Source organism: Salmo salar, chromosome 09, assembly GCF_965601325.2.
Source record: "Salmo salar chromosome 09, fSalSal1, whole genome shotgun sequence".
Classification (NCBI taxonomy): Eukaryota; Metazoa; Chordata; class Actinopteri; order Salmoniformes; family Salmonidae; genus Salmo; species Salmo salar.
Window position 1 is genome coordinate 10,143,487 of NC_138299.1, and position 11,193 is coordinate 10,154,679.

The window sequence follows — 11,193 nt, forward strand, 5'->3', positions numbered from 1 at the left end:
GGCTAGTTAACGTCAACTGGCAAGCGTCGTCTGCTAACAGTAGATCGCAACTAACGTTAAACACAACAAACTAGCTAGCGGTGCTTTAGCTTTCCCAAACTGTAGGCGGCATTCTGCATTCTCCATACAGTTCACAGCCATAGCTTCGCCCACGACTGCCTCATGTGAACTCGAATCCCCTACGCTGTGGTTAACGTTTGAAACGTCAGTAATCGCTTTCGAAACATATGGCCACGCAGCCATCATAATGCTCAGGAAGGAGACTGTCTCCTAGAGATGAGCGTACTTTGGTGTGAAAAGTGCAAATCAATCCCAGAACAACAGCAAATGACATTGTGAAGATGCTGGAGGAAACAGGTACAAAAGTATCTATATCCACAGTAAAACGAGTTGTATGTCGACATAACCTGAAAGGCCACTCAGCAAGGAAGAAGTCACTGCTTCAAAACGGCCATAAAAAAAGCCAGACTACGGTTTGCAACTGCACATGGGGACAAAGACCGTACTTTTTGGAGAAATGTCCTCTGGTCTGATGAAACAAGAATATAACTGTTTGGCCATAATGACCATAGTTATGTTTGGAGGAAAAAGGGGAGGCTTGCAAGCCAAAGAACACCATCCCAACTGTGAAGCACGGGGGTGGCAGCATCATGTTGTGGGGGTTCTTTGCTGCAGGAGGGCCTGGTGCACTTCACATAATAGATGGCATCATGCGGCAGGAAAATTATGTGGATATATTGAAGCAACATCTCAAGACATCAGTCAGGAAGTTAAAACTTGGTCGGAAATGGTTCTTCCAAATGGACAATGACATACTTCCAAAGTTGTGGCAAAATGGATTAAGGTTAACAAAGTCAAGGTATTGGAGTGGCCATCACAAAGCCCTGACCTGAATCCTATAGAAAATTTGTGGGCAGAACTGAAAAAGCGTGTGTGAGCAACGAGGCCTACAAACCTGACTCAGTTACACCAGCTCTGTCAGGAGGAATGGGCCAAAATTCACCCAACTTATTGTGGGACGCTTGTGGAAGGCTACCCGAAACGTTTGACCCAAGTTCAAAAATTCAAAGGCAATGCTACCAAATACTAATTTAGTGTACGTAAACTTCTGACCCACTGGGAATGTGATGACATTTCACATTCTTAAAATATGTGATCCTAACTGACCTAAGACAGGGACTTTTTACTAGGACTAAATGTCAGGAATTGTGAAAAACTGAGTTTAAATGTATTTGGCTAAGGTGTATGTAAACTTCCGACTTCAACTGTACATCTGCAAAGACATGGCCCCAATTTACACGGTCGAGAAATGACCCAAGGCACCAAATGCAAATTGATATGTTGCACGTATTAATGCCAAAATGTAAGGCGGCGTGCTGGTGGCAGGGAAGTCAGGCGCAGGAGAACGAACTTGGTATAACATGGAGCAGTTTTATAAGTCGTAAAAAAACTCTGAAAACCAAAATATAAAAAATAATACAAGTGCGTACAAAACCCGTCGCACACCAGAACATAACTTGCACAATGTTTACAAACAAACAATCACCGACAAGGACAATGAGGGGGAACAGAGGGTTAAATACACAACATGTAATGAATGGGATTGGAACCAGGTGTGATACAAGACAAGACAAAACCAAAGGAAAATGAAAAGAGGATCAGCGATGGCTAGAAGGTTGGTGACTTCGACCACCGAATGCCGCCCGAACAAGGAGAGGGACCAACTTCGGTGGAAGTCGTGACAGTACCCCCCCCGACGCGCGGCTCCAGCAGTGCGTCGACACCGGCCTCGGGGACGAACCGGAGGGCGATCCGGACGAAGACGGTGGAACTCCTGCAGCATAGATGGGTCCAACACGTCCTCGACCAGAACCCAGCACCTCTCCTCCGGACCGTACCCCTCCCACTCCACGAGATACTGAAGGCCCCTCGCCCGGCACCTCGAATGCAGTATGGATCAAACGGAGTACGCCGGGGCCCCCCCGATGTCCAGAGGGGGCGGAGGAACCTCCCGCACCTCAGACTCCTGGAGTGGGCCAGCCACCACTGGCCTGAGGAGAGAGACATGGAACGAGGGGTTAATACGGTAATTGGGTGGAAGCTGTAACCTATAACAAACCTTGTTCACTCTCCTCAGGATTTTAAATGGCCCCACAAACCTCGGACCCAGCTTCCGGCAGGGCAGGCGGAGGGGCAGGTTTCGGGTCGAGAGCCATACCCGGGCCCCCGGTGCTAACACCGGGGTCTCACTGCGGTGGCGATCTGCATTAACCTTCTGGCGCGTCACAGCCTGCTGAAGGTGGACACGGATGGCCTCCCATGTCTCCGCTGCGCGCCTGAACCAGTCGGCTGGTACCCCAGTACGCACTGGAAGGGAGAGATGTTAGTGGAGGAATGGCGGAGCGAGTTCTGTGCCATCTCGGCCCAGGGCACGAACTCCGCCCACTCCCCCGGCCAGTCCTGGCAATAGGACCGCAGAAACCTGCCCACATCCTGGTTCACTCTCTCCACCTGCCCATTACTCTCGGGGTGAAACCCTGAAGTAAGGCTGATCAAGACCCCCAGACGTTCCATGAACGCCTTCCAGACCCTAGACCCTAGATGTGAACTGTGGACCCCGATCATACACTATATCCTCAGGCACCCCGTAGTGCCGGAAGATGTGTGTAAACAAGGCCTCCGCAGTCTGTAGGGCCGTAGGGAGACCGGGCAGAGGGAGGAGACGACAGGACTTAGAGAAACGATCCACAACGACCAGGATCGCGGTGCTACCCTGTGAGAGTGGAAGATCAGTAAGAAAATCCACCGACAGGTGCGACCAAGGCCGCTGTGGAACAGGTAAGGGATGTAGCTTACCTCTGGGCAGGTGCCTAGGAACCTTACACTGGGCGCACAACAAGCAGGAGGAAACATAAACCCTCACGTCCTTAGCCAGGGTAGGCCACCAGTACCTCCCGCTCAAACAGCGCATTGTCCGACCGATCCCAGGATGACCAGAGGAGGGTGACGTGTGGGCCCAATAGATCAACCGGTCACGGACAGCAGACGGGACATACAGACGCCCAGCGGGACACTGGACGGGAGCGGGCTATGCACGTAACGCCTGCTCGGTGTCCGTGTCCAGCTCCCACACTACCGGATCCACCATGCAGGAGGCGGGGAGTATGGGAGTGGGATCCAGGGGCCGCTCCTCTGTGTCATACAGCCGGGACAATGCGTCTGCCTTCGTGTTCTGGGAGCCTGGTCTGTAGGAAAGGGTAAACACAAAACAGGTGAAAAACATGGCCTACCTTGCCTGGCGAGGGTTCAGTCTCCTCGCTGCCCGGATGTACTCCAGATTGCGGTGGTCAGTCAAGATGAGAAAAGGGTGTCTAGCCCCCTCAAGCCAATGTCTCCACACCTTCAAGGCCTTGACGACAGCCAACAACTCCCGGTCCCCCACATCATAGTTTCGCTCTGCCGGGCTGAGCTTCTTCGAGAAGAAGACACAGGGACGGCGCTTCGGTGGTGTACCCGAGCGCTGAGAGAGCACAGCTCCTACCCCAGCCTCGGACGCATCCACCTCCACTATGAACGCCAAAGAGGGATCCAGAAGGGCCAGCACGGGAGCCGAGGTAAACAGTGCCCTCAGGTGACTAAAAGCTCTGTCCGCCTCAGCTGTCCACTGCAAGCACAGTGGGCCCCCTTCAGCAGTGAGGTAATGGGAGCTGCTACCTGACCAAATCCCAGGATAAACCTCCGGTAGTAGTTGGCAAACCCTAAGAACCGCTGCACCTCCTTTACCGTGGTGGGAGTCGGCCAATTACGCACGGCTGCAATGCGGTCACTCTCCATGAGGTGGAAATGCAATACTCTAGGAAGGAGACGGACTGTTGGAAGAACAGGCATTTCTCAGCCTTGACGTACAGGTCATGCTCCAACAGGCGACCAAGCACTCTGCGCACCAGGGACACATGCTAGGCGCGTGTAGCGGAGTATATCAAAATGTCATCAATATACACCACTACACCCTGCCCATGCAGGTCCCTGAAAATCTTGTCTACAAAGGCTTGGAAGACTGATGGCGCATTCATCAACCCGTACGGCATGACGAGGTACTCATAGTGCCCAGAGGTGGCACTGAAAGCCATCTTCCACTCGTCTCCCTCTCGGATATGCACCAGGTTGTAAGCGCTCCTGAGATCTAATTTGGTGAAGAAGCGCACCCCGTGCATTGACTCTATCGATGTGGCTATGAGCGGTAGCAGGTAACTATATCTCACAGTGATCTGATTCAGACCCCGATAGTCAATACACAGGCGCAGACCTCCCTCCTTCTTCACAAAAATGAAACTCGAGGAGGCGGGTGAAGTGGAGGACCGAATGTACCCCTGACGCAGGGATTCGGAGACATATGTTTCCATAGCCTCCGTCTCCGCCTGTGAGAGGGGATACACGTGACTACTGGGAAGTGCAGCATCTACCAGGAGATCTATCGTACAATCGCCCCGTCGATGAGGTGGTAATTGAGTCACATTCGGCATATTCAGGGGGAATGCGCACGGTGGATACCTGGTCTGGACTCTCCACCGTAGTAGCACCAACGGAAACCCCTAAACACCTACCTGAGCACTCTCGCGACCACCCCGTGAGAGCCCTCTGTGGTCAAGAAACAGTGGGGTTATGATAAGCTAACCAGGGTAGGCCCAGCACCACGGGAAACGCAGGAGAGTCAATTAGGAAAAGACTAATTCTCTCCGTATGACCCCCCTGCATCACCATGCCCAAAGGAGCAGTGACCTCCCTAATCCACCCTGACCCTAATGGTCGACTATCTAAGGCGTGAACGGGGAAAGGCACATCCACGGGAACGATGGGGATCCCTAAACTATGGGCTAAAGCTCTGTCAATAAAATTCCCAGCCGCGCCTGAATCGACGAGCGCCTTATGCTGGGAATGCGGGGAAAACTCAGGGAAAGTGACAAACACAAACATTTGTGCAACAGAGGGCTCTGGGTGAGAATGGTGCCGGCTCACCTGGGGTGATGCCAGAGTGCCCTGCCTGCTGCCTTCGATCCCCAGAGGAACCAACCCGGCACGACCGGCAGTGTGACCTCTATGGCCACAGATGGTGCATGAGCGGGAACCCCCTCCGGTCTTCCTGCGCACCGCCCCTCCCAGCTCCATGGGTATTGGAGAGGGGGTGCGGGGCGATGGAACCACCGGACCCCGATCAGAACGTCCGCGGGTAGCCAGCAGGTTGTCCAACCGGATGGACAAGTCCACCAGCTGGTCGAACGTGAGGGTGGTGTCTCCGCAGGCCAACTCCCGCCGGACGTCCTCGCGCAGACTGCAGCGGTAATGGTCGATCAGGGCCCTGTCGCTCCATCCCGCGCTGGCAAACAGGGTCCTAAACTCCAGGGCGCTCCTCGTCTCCTGCCTCAGATGGAAGAGGCGCTCACCCGCCGCTCTCGGGCGGGTGGTCGAAGACTGCCCGGAAAAACGGCGGGTGAACTCCTCGTACTGGTCCAACGCCGCATTTCCCTCTCTCCACACGGTGTTGGCCCACTCCAGGGCTTTCCCGGTGAGGCACGAGACGAGGGCGGACACCCTCTCACGGCCCAATGGAGCCGGGTGGACGGTGGCCAGGTATAGCTCCAGTTGAAGCAGGAACCCCTGGCAGTTCGCAGCGTCGCCGTCATACTCCTGGGGCAGGGAGAGATGAATCCCACTGGAACCAGGTGGAAAGGGGCGCTCAGAGAAGACCCCGGTTGTGCTGGTGGAGGCACTGGAAGAACTCCCTGTCTCTCCCAGCGGTCCATAGTCTGGACAACGCGGTCCATAGCGATGCCAAGATGGTGAAGCATTGCTGCGTGCTCCCAGACGCGCTCCTCCACCCCTACAACCGGGGTATCTGCTCCTGCTGACTCCATACTCGGTCGGTGATTCTGTAAGGGTGCGTGCTGGTGGCAGGGAAGTCAGGCGCAGGAGAATGAACTTGGTATAAAACGGAGCAGTTTAATAAGTGCTAAAAAAAACCTCTGAAAACCAAAATAATACAAGTGGGTACAAAACCCGTCGCACACCAGAACATAACTTGCACAATTCTTACAAACAATGCTTACAAACAAACAATCACCGACAAGGACAATGAGGGGGAACAGAGGGTTAAATACACAACATGTAATGAATGGGATTGGAACCAAGTGTGATACAAGACAAGACAAAACCAAAGGAAAATGAAAAGAGGATCAGCGATGGCTAGAAGGTCGGCGACTTCGACCGCCGAACGCCGCCCCAACAAGGAGAGGGACCAACTTCGGCGGAAGTCGTGACACAAAATAACCCAAGTAAACACAAAATGCAGTTAAGTGCTAATTTTATTTATTAAGGGGGAAGAAGCTATCCGAACCTTCATGGCCCTATGTGACAAAGTAATAACCCCCCCCCCCCTTGTTAAATCATGAATTTACTGTGGTTAATCTCATTTTTTGGAAAGCTGAGTTCAAATTCACTAGCCACACCCAGGCCTGATTACTGCCAGACCTGTTGAATCAAGAAATCACTTAAATAGAACCTGTCTGACAAAGTGAAGTAGGCCAAAAGATCTCAAAAAGCAAGACATCATGGCGCGATCCAAAGAAATTCAGGAACAGATGAGAAACAAATGAATTGACATCTATCAGTCTGGAAAGGGTTACAAAGCCAGTTCTAAAGCTTTGGGACTCCAGCGAACCACGGTGAGAGCCATTATCCACAAATGGAGAAAATTTGGAACAGTGGTAAACCTTCCCAGGAGTGGCCGGCCTACCAAAATTACCCCAAGAGGTCACAAAAGAACCCACAATAACATCTAAAGAACTGCAGGCCTTACTTGCCTCAGTTAAGGTCAGTGTTCATGACTCAACCATAAGAAAGAGACTAGGCAAAATTGGCATCCATGGCAGAGTTCCAAGGCGAAAACCACTGCTGACCAGAAATAACATAAAGGCTCGTCTCACTTTTGGCAAAAAACATCTTGATGATCCCCACTACTTTTGGGAAAATATTCTGTGGACTGACGAGACAAAAGTTGAACTTTTTGGAAGGTGTGCGTCCCGTTACATCTGGCGTAAAAGTAACACAGCATTTCAGAAAAAGAACATCATACCAGCAGTCAAATATGGTGGTGGTAGTGTGATGGTGTGGGGCTGCTTTGCTGCTTCAGGACCTGAACGACTTGCTGTGATTGATGGAACCATGAATTCTGCTCTCTACCAAAGAATCCTGAAGGAGAATGTCCAGCCATCAGTTCGTGACCTCAAGCTGAAGCGCACTTGGTTTGTGCAGCAGGACAATGATCGAAAACACACCAGCAAGTCCACCTCTGAATGGCTTAAAAAAAACAAAATGAAGGTTTTGGAGTGGCCTAGTCATAGTCCGGACTTGAATCCGAGTGAGATGCTGTGGCGTGACCTTAAAAAGGTGGTTCATGCTCGAAAACCCTATAATGTGGCTGATTTAAAACAATTCTGCAAAGAAGAGTGGGACAAAATTCCTCCACAACGATGTGAAAGACTCATTGCCAGTTATCGCAAACGCTTGATTGCAGTTGTTGCTGCTGAGGGTGGCACAACCAGTTATTAGGTTTAGGGGGCAATTACTTTTTCACATAGGGCCATGAAGGTTCGGATAGCTTTTTTCCCTTAATAAATAAAATCATAACTTAACTGCATTTTGTGTTTACTTGGGTTATCTTTGTGTAATATTAAAATTTGTTTGATAATCTGAAACATTTAAGTGTGACAAATGTGCAAAAAAATAAGAAATCAGGAAGGGGGCAAATACTTTTTCACAGCACTGTATATATTTTAGGCCTATTTATTTTGTTCGCAACTATAGTTGGTGTTTTCTATTGACCTTTTTAGATTTTATACATTAATATTTTGTTACATGCTTAATTGAACATTTGCACAAAGGTTCGAAATAAAAGGAGAAATAATCTAATGAGTAAGTACTTCTTATTTGTTGAGTGTAATTCGAAATGTACTAATACATTGTATATAAACTATTTATTCATTGAATTTACAGAAAATGTGCTATATATTGATATGTATCGTTATCGGGATATGAAATGACCTATCGGGATATGATTTTATATTTTTAATACCCTCAAACACCAAGTTAGGAATACCTCATTTCAAAATAGGCCGTCATCACTGTCAATCGTGAATGATAATTATTTTAATTTTACCGGTGAAACTGCACTGCATGCCAATCATTTGATTGATCTCAATCAGTTTCATGGGAATAACCTATGCATTTCGATCTTCTTGAATTACTGTTTTGTGAGCGCGTTAGAGCAGATGATAAACTATTAGCCTTTCTTGTATCAAATCAATTGACCAAGTAGTGAACATAAATAATTACTACGTAGAATTACAGGAAATTTGTTTTAAAACAGCCATAAAATCAAGCTTTTGGTGTGGTACATTCATGCACTTCAATAAACCATAACCTAAATGCATTATTACCTCCAACTTGGCCCAATTCACATTTCCAATTTCCCACTCCGACATAGCCTACCAAGCTAGAGCGGGCCATGAGTCTCAACCAATAGCCAATATAGGCTAAATATCCCAAGCAGGCCTACAGCAACTTCCAGAGAGGGTCAGGCTCTTGGGCTTTGCGGTGGCCACACTGGTTTAGGTGTCCTCGGCACTAGCGGTTCTGGGGGGGGCAGTGCCCCTGTGACAACAATTTTTGACCCCCTTGTGGCCCCCCTAAATGTGCAATATGAAATAATTTTTACATAACAAATTTTTGCTATCGTTCTTTTTTTACATCCGTTATTAGACAGTGGCAACGCGGAACATGGTCTTTTGCCTGCTAATACCTGCAATGCAGTGAAGAAAACGATATGACAACAATAACGTCTAATGTAACTGGCCCCTCTAACAGTACAACTGGCCCCAACTTGGCGCCCCAGTTGAAGTGGTCTAGAACCGCCACTGGTCCTCGGCAGAACGTTGTTGCTGTAACCAAGTGGTCACATATCGTTCTGGGTTCAAATGCGCAAGAGCAGGTCGGTGGAGTTTTATGAATATCAAGGCAGACATTCTGAAGTTGTCAAGCCTCCAACAGGCCTCTACGGTGCACACATGTAGCCTAAAGTTCTTCATAATTTGCCAGAGAGAAGACAGGGAAGAAACCACCATTATTTGGTTGTCATTCTATTGTTTTTCATGGATTTTGTGTGTTAATTAAATATCATTTAATTATCATTTATTTATAATTGATAAAAATGCATTTTCTGTGTATTCTCACATTGAAAGCACTACACACCTGCTGACTTGTGAAACGAAGACAGCTTCACTGCGCTATTACATCAATAAAAAATGTTTTTTTTGGGGGAAATGTTTTTGTCACAGAAGTAGTGCACTGGGCCTTTAATAGTCCTGTATTAGCGTTCATATATAGCCTTCTGTAGTGCGAAATAATTGCAGCACCAACACCCCCAAACTACTACCAATAGCTATGAAGCAAAAAAATCATTTTATAACTTCCAGATGTTTGTGTGTGGCCTGGGGTGTAATCATTAGTGCACACTGTAGCATACAGTTGCAAAACGTTTCGCATCGGACAAATTCAGGTATATCCCTCCCCGTTTGTTTCCGTTTAGTTGCTAGTAAATACCACCACGCATTCTGTTGATAATCTATAGCTCCTCAATGCTCATTGTCAACATGTGTGTTTGTCTCCTTTACAGATGTTGGAAGACCTAACTATCAGCGTCTGAAGACTGCTTACTAAACACACAAGTAGCCAACTGAGCCCAGCACCGATTAGGTGTCCTCTGCACAGTGTATAAGCAAGATCAATCACCATGGAAACCGAAGCAGTAAGTTAGATAGCTAGATACACTACATGACCAAAAGTATGTGGACACCTGCTCGTCAAACATGTCATTCCAAAATCACAGGCATTAATAATGGAGTTGTTCCCCCCTTTGCTGCTATAGCAGCCTCCACTCTTCTGGGAAGGCTTTCCGTAGATGTTGGATCATTGCTGTAGGGACTTGCTTCCATTCAGCCACAAGAGCATTAGTAAGGTCGAGCACTGATGTTGCGCGATTAGGCATGGCTCGCAGTTGGCGTTCCATTTCATCCCAAAGGTGTTTGATGGGGTTGAGGTCAGGGCTCTATGCAGGCCAGTTAAGTTCTTCCACACCAATCTCGACAAACCATTTCTGTATGGACCTCGCCTTTAGCACGGGGGCATTGCCATGCTGAAACAGGAAAGGGCCTTCCACAAACTGTTGCCACAAAGTTGGAAGTACAGAATTGTCTAGAATGTCATTGTATACTATAGTGTTAAGATTTCCCTTCACTGGCACTAAGGGGCCTAGCCCGAACCATGAAAAACAGCCCCAGACCATTATTCCTCCTCCACCAAACTTTACAGTTGGCACTATGCATTGGGGCAGGTAGCGTTTTCCTGGCATCCGCCAAACCCAGATTCTTCCATCAGACTGCCAGATGGTGAAGCGTGATTCATCACTCCAGAGAACGCTTTTCCACTGCTCTAGAGTCCAATGGCGGCGAGCTTTACACCACTCCAGCCGACACTTGTCATTGCGCATGGTGATCTTAGGCTTGCTTGTGTGCGTGCGGCTGCTCGGCCATGGAAACCCATTTAATGAAGCTCCCGACAAACAGTTCTTGTGCTGACGTTTCTTCCAGAGGCAGTTTGTCACTCGGTAGTGAGTGTTGAAACAGGAAAGACTATTTTTACTCATTTCAGCACTCGACGGTCACGTTGTGTGAGCTTGTGTGGCCTACCACTTCGTGGCTGAGCCGTTGTTGCTCCTAGATGTTTCCACTTCACAATAACAGCGCTTACAGTTGACCAGTGCAGCTCCAGCAGAAATTTGTCAAACTGACTTGTTGGAAAGGTGGCATCCTATGACGGTGCCATGTTGAGTCACTGAGCTCTTCAGTAAGGCCATTCTACTGCCAATGTTTGACTATGGAGATTGCATGGATGTGTGCTCAATTTTATACACCTGTCAGCAACAGGTGTGGCTGAAATAGCCGAATCCACATACTTTTGTATATACATTGTAGCTGTTAGTTAGCTATTTCTAAAGATTAAAAGCATGCATTCTGCAGAGTAAGGTTACTAACAAGAGTTTGTGGTGGCCTGGGCCCTGGGTGCCAGTTGTTTTCTACTCTC